This window comes from Engraulis encrasicolus, chromosome 5 (assembly GCF_034702125.1).
Source record: "Engraulis encrasicolus isolate BLACKSEA-1 chromosome 5, IST_EnEncr_1.0, whole genome shotgun sequence".
Lineage (NCBI taxonomy): Eukaryota > Metazoa > Chordata > Actinopteri > Clupeiformes > Engraulidae > Engraulis > Engraulis encrasicolus.
This window is the reverse complement of record NC_085861.1, coordinates 8168280-8173954: the sequence shown is the minus strand read 5'-3', so window position 1 is coordinate 8173954 and position 5675 is coordinate 8168280. Positions and strand designations below refer to the sequence as shown.

Here is a 5675-nt window from a genome sequence, read left to right as displayed (position 1 = left end):
TTTAAAAAAAAAGGTTTATTAAAGGTGGGGTAGGAGATGTTTTTCTGGAACATGTTTTACCATATCATCTGAAAAACCCCTCATGACGCCATAGCACCAATTAAAATAGAGTGTTTGGAAAAAAAACGAAATATTTTGGTCCAGTGTAGAGGGCGTAGTCAGAAGAAAACGGCAACCAATAGAAGTAATACTCATCATCACTTCTATTGGTTTCTGATATGTCCATCAACCACCAGCACTCACCCCTCCTCCCTGCGCGTTCACCGACTCGTGAACTTGACCGACCCCGCCCCCATCATTCATGCACACGCGACGAGGCTCATCATCACTCGGCTAGCAAGGTAACGAGAGTTAGCAGCAGGCTGAGCTACTTGGAAACTTTGCTGGCTTTTGCAGAGCTACAGGAAGAACTTTGGCTTTTGTTACACTGGACTAACCATGTCAGGATAACATAGTCCCTTGGATTATAGTCATTGGACTCGCAAAACCAGATTCCAACACGGGCTTACAATTGGAAATGGGACCTGACACTCTTGGACACAGATGTCGGCTACGGCAGCGGCTTCAAACATAGGCTTTGGTGACCACATTTCTAATCGAGAGGTGAGGTAATATATTTGTCTGTATAATATTTTGTGAATTGGTTTAGGACACAGTGGTGTCTTTTATTAAGCAAGTAGGCCTATCCATTGAGAGGGGTCAGAGGATTAGCTCAAGTTCCAACATATCTAGCTGCTACCTTAATCGCGTTATTTTTGGTGTTTTTTCCCCCCTGTGGCATTTATTCTGTGCGCATAAACACGTTTTCAGAATTGCTCTGTGTAACTCAGACGGTTACTCTTGTGTGTTTTGCTACTAGAATCTAGTTGTGCGAACGAGCGACAAACCAGCTGGGAGGATGGAAGCACCTGTTCTCAATTCCCCTTCTCCACCCGCGTTCAGTAACTAAATATGGATTCACCCCGTAATAAGTAAGTAACCTACCATGTTTACACACACATTACTTTGACCAGCAAAGCCCATGTCTTTCTAGTGGTTTACAAAAATATATCGTTTGCATGTTTTGCTTTGGGTATGTACGTCTCTGTTGTATGACGATGGTAATACTGTAGCAAGCACAACCTCGCCACTCCAGCATTGCAAAATAGATTGCCTTTGGGTTTTCAAATGTAACATGATTGTGGGTGTAGAACTAATGTTGTTAACTCGCTGATGTCGTTTTTGAGAAGACAGTAGTTTTGCATTTGATAAATACCACCTAATGACCATGACGGCTACACAGCAGATCTTTATTGTGATGGCTACACTGAATGATCACATGGAGATGCCGGTACATTATTTGTTTTTACCATGGTTATATAGAAATGTCCTGCTTTGTCCATTCCAATGTTGTGGTGTTTTCCATAGCTGTTCCTTGCTCCTGTATCACAACATATCAAGGCTGCCAAGTAAATGAAGGATGAATCACCACACACTGGTAGTTTATTTGCTGAACAATGCGTTTCGCTATTGCTTCATCAGGTTCACTCTCACATCAAGGCTGCCTTTGAGTTGTTAAAATGTTTTTCATGTTTGTGGGTGTAATTTCGTCCAGTTGCAGATACTACTATCCCTTTTGGAATGATCTGCCTTTGAGAAACAATGGTTCTATCTGACAAAAGCATATGAACAGATCCTGTAGTTGTAATTGATACACTAAATTATCATATTCCTATGTGTGCGCGCACACACGCTATAGGTTTCAATTCAATACACTGGGACACTTTTCAGTCTTTGAGGTTGCTGGAATCAACACCGACTACCTCCATGCACCTAATCAGAACACTTTGCATGTTTTTTGTGTACTTGTCCCCTTTGTGTATTGCTGCTAATCTGTCTCTTTCTAGGTTCTGTTGGTTGCATGCAGATTGTGCCAGATGATTTATCTGTCTATGGTCTTAGCATGGGCTCTGTGCTAATATGCAATTTGTGCTCTTTTTTCCCTCAGGTCAACCGCAGACAGGTTACACAACCACATACTTATGCCAGTAAAAGCTACAGCTCTTCTCCGATCCAAGAAGCCTGGGCTGCAGTCACCATCTCAACACACCAACCAAGAGAAAGGTGGATGGCTCAATTCAGTATGTAGTTCTGCAAATATACTCAAAGGTCTTCAAGGCCCCCCATGGTGCTGAATGCATTTACATTTATTTTTGTAAGGTAAAAACAATGCTGATTACAGATCATAACTTGGGCCATGAGTGAAATTTGAGGTAGCAGCCATCACCTGATGGTGAGAGGTGGTCCTAAGATCACAGAGAGAAGCAGGTTAAAATCCCATCCTTACCTCTCCCTACCTACATCTCCATCCACAGCTGAAGTGCACTTGAGCAAGGCACACAACTCCACTTTGCTCCTGGGACTGTAGCCAACACCCTGTAAAACCCTGCTGTGTAATTTGATGTAATGAAGCCCTAATATAGTATAACACATTGCTTGTTTCAGATATGGAAAATTGCACAATAAAAGTTCCAGGACATGAAGGCTGCATACTGTGAACGTCAACCTTCAGGGCACCGTCCTGTGCAGAAGACTTTCTGCCCCAAGAGGGATGGCTGACGGCAGACACTCACAACCAGGTGAGCCCAGATAAAGGAGTTATTTTTGGTGTCCCTGCCCCAACAACCCAGGTTACTTACATTTAAAATGTCACTGGAGCTACTGTCAGATATGTGATTTCTAATTCTGTTTATCTTTTTACAGCACAGACGCCTCCAACCTCAGACTAGGCCCTTCACAGTTGCTGCACTTACCCACCTTCCCCGAGTTTTTGTGTGGTAATGACAACTGTAAATATAGTATAAAGTAATGTATCTAGTATCATGTGTAATACATTGTTTAAATTGTCCATGCATTTCAATGACAGTAAATATTGGTGGACACAATTTGACTGTGTGGCTTTTTTTATTCATTCTCTGACTGAAAATGCATGGTTACATAATTTATATATTCCACAAGACTACAATCAGAAGATTATTTGACAGGTTGCATTTATTTTCTATGTATTAAAAAAAAACAAAGGTAACAAGACAAACATGGTTCCAAACAAAAAAGGTGAGATGTATAAATGTACAGATTAATGCTCCTACAGATAATGAAAAATAAACTCTGCACACTGCCGGTCTGTGTGTTTTATACCGTACTCTGTATAAACCTTTTATATTTCTCTAGTGGAGCAGGGTAACCCTGGCTAATCCTGGGTATTGTACTGTGTATTACAACGTCAACCCTGTTCAAGTGCCCCATACTGTCTGTAGGCTGCATGCCTGAAGAGTCCGTTTCTCTCACCTAGTCCTACATCAGCCCAAAGTCTTCCATCAAAACTGAGAACACCACAGCATTTCCTTTCAATGTTCATGGGCATCTCCTTACAGATTGCGCAGAGGCGCCAGGTTGGTTGTGCTACTGGGCTGTGGCTGAGGACCAGATGTCATGTGCCAGGTCGAACATCAAACTGGGGTCACGGATCAGGGCACGCTGCAGTAACCGATGGGATTGCTTCAAATTCAATGATTGAATCAAGGCCTGCAAAGCAATAAATACGTTTTATGTAATGCATTTTCTATTTGATGATGGGGACTAAAAAACTATTGACAATAAGACCGATATGGACATAAGCAATCATTATTGTGTATATAAATAAAGATGTGCCAATTGTATGCATACAACGTTTTGCAGTCAATTTCTTACAAACTGGTGTTGTGCCAGGGGCACACAGATGTATGAAGTAGAAGGGCTTTTATGGATGTACTTGAACTACCACTGGTGTTGTGTACCTACAACCATGTCATATCACACTAGTACTCATAGGAGTAGAAATACTGTAATGGGTGTTATCACAACAGGTGTACTCGTGCAGCCTACTCGTGTTGTGATCTAGAGTACATCTGTTGTGATAACATCCATACAATACTTACACATCTGGAGGAATACAGCAGGACATATGTTATTGTGGGATGAATGTACATCCTTACAGTTAGCAGGGCGTCAATTCTGTTGGAGTCTTCCTAATCAATATCCCCGACCTCTGCTGCGTCTATCTTCCTCCTCCTCCATCTCTGGCCATCGGTCCTACTGGGCTGTTAGGTCGTTATGATTGTGATGGGCCAGGAAAGCTGGAGCTCTCGTCGTGGTCGTGGAAGGTCTAAAGCATATGAAAATATCGTCAGCCAAAACAATTTAATTAGCGTTGATCAGTTCGGTTGTTTTTCTTTACTCCCTCTGTTCCTGTCTCTGCGCGTGTGGCAACCCAAGTGAAATATCCCCGTAAGATTCGTACATAACTGACGTCCTTGCCTAAAACACTACGGATTGTGGTGTCGGGTATATATAAATACAATAGTAAAATGTATATTGCTGTACACATCTGTCAAAATAAATCCATGTCAGTACTGTAGCTACTGTCTAGGGATGAAGGTAGCATCTGTCATCAGTGTTAGGAAGTTAGAATGAGATAAGTAACATGTATCAAGTCAAGTTCAATAACTAATCTAGTATACATCTACTGTCATCAATATTTCTTGAAATGGCAACCATGACGGCCTGTGCGTTTATTGTGATGTTGAACATTCTCACCGTAGCCGGAGACAGTGCCATGGCTGGAAGTTAGCTTGGCTAATCGATTTGACGTGGCTTCTAGTTCTAGCCCCGCCTCGTGAGCTCTCGTGGGTTCCCGGGATAATCCGAACACTTGACAGACTGCATGCGCGTTCATGTGTTTTGAAGGCGTGGCTTTGAGGGGAGGGCTGAAGGGAGAGGCGGGCTGTGTATTTTCAAAAATATAGCTCACAGGAACCGTTTTTCAAAGATCTCCAACCCTACCTTTAAATACACCAGCAGCAGTATGTGTGTGTGTGTGTGTGTTTGTATGTGTTTTGTGTGCGTGTGTGTGTGTGTGTGTGTGTGTGTGTGTTTAGTGCAGGTAGAAAGTGCGGTGTGCGTCTGTGTGTGTGTTTGTGTACCTGTGTGTGTGTGTGTGTGTGTGTGTGTGTGTGTGTGTGTGTGTGTGAGTATGAGTTGTGTGTCAGTGTGTGTGTGTTTGGGTTTAGTGCAGAAAGTGCGGTGTGCTTGTGTGTATGTGTGTGTGTGTGTGTGTGTGTGTGTGTGTGTGTGTGTATGTATGTGTGCATGTGTATGTTTTGAGTTAGTGCAGGTTGAAAGTTCAGTCACAGATGTAATAGTGCAGGTGGAATGTTCAGTCGCAGATATGGTGGTGGGGATGAGGGGGGGAGCGTTGTCAGTGGCCTGGCTGGCTAGAGGCTGACAGTGAAGGGAGAGTGGGTTGAGTGTTCAGTATCTTGATTGCTTGATGCATCGTGCTGCTTGCGAGCCTGGTGGTACGGGAACGGAGGCGCCTGTACCTCTTTCCAGAGGGCAGGAGGCTGAACAGTTTGTGTGCAGGGTGGCTTGTGTCTTTGATGATCATCAGTGCTTTCCGGGTGAGGCGTGCGGTGTAAATGTCCTGCAGGGAGGGGAGTGGTACTCCAATGATCTTCTTCGCTGTGTTCACAACACGCTGGAGTGTCTTCCTGTTTTTCTCCGTGCAGCTTCCTCCCCACACTGTGATGCAGCTGGACACAACGCTCTCTATGATTCCTCTGTAGAATGTTGTCATGATGGAGGGTGTAGCACTTGCC

At 43.5% G+C, this 5675-nt stretch overlaps 2 long non-coding RNA genes across 3 annotated transcripts; one reads left to right on the top strand and one right to left on the bottom strand.

The window, feature by feature from the left end:
* Positions 1-240: 240 nt before the first annotated feature.
* On the top strand, positions 241-2859 carry LOC134448283 (uncharacterized). Of its 2 annotated transcripts, none has more exons than XR_010034713.1 (5): positions 241-603; positions 860-971; positions 1988-2120; positions 2485-2618; positions 2743-2859. It is a non-coding gene; the product is annotated as an uncharacterized LOC134448283 (long non-coding RNA). The 2 variants fall into 2 exon arrangements; XR_010034714.1 differs by having other exon boundaries at positions 241-608.
* Positions 2860-2945: 86 nt separating this feature from the next.
* Positions 2946-4836, bottom strand: LOC134448281 (uncharacterized). Its single transcript, XR_010034712.1, has 3 exons — positions 4615-4836; positions 4014-4183; positions 2946-3564 (listed from the first exon to the last, which is right to left on the bottom strand). It is a non-coding gene; the product is annotated as an uncharacterized LOC134448281 (long non-coding RNA).
* Between the last annotated feature and the right edge of the window lie 839 nt (positions 4837-5675).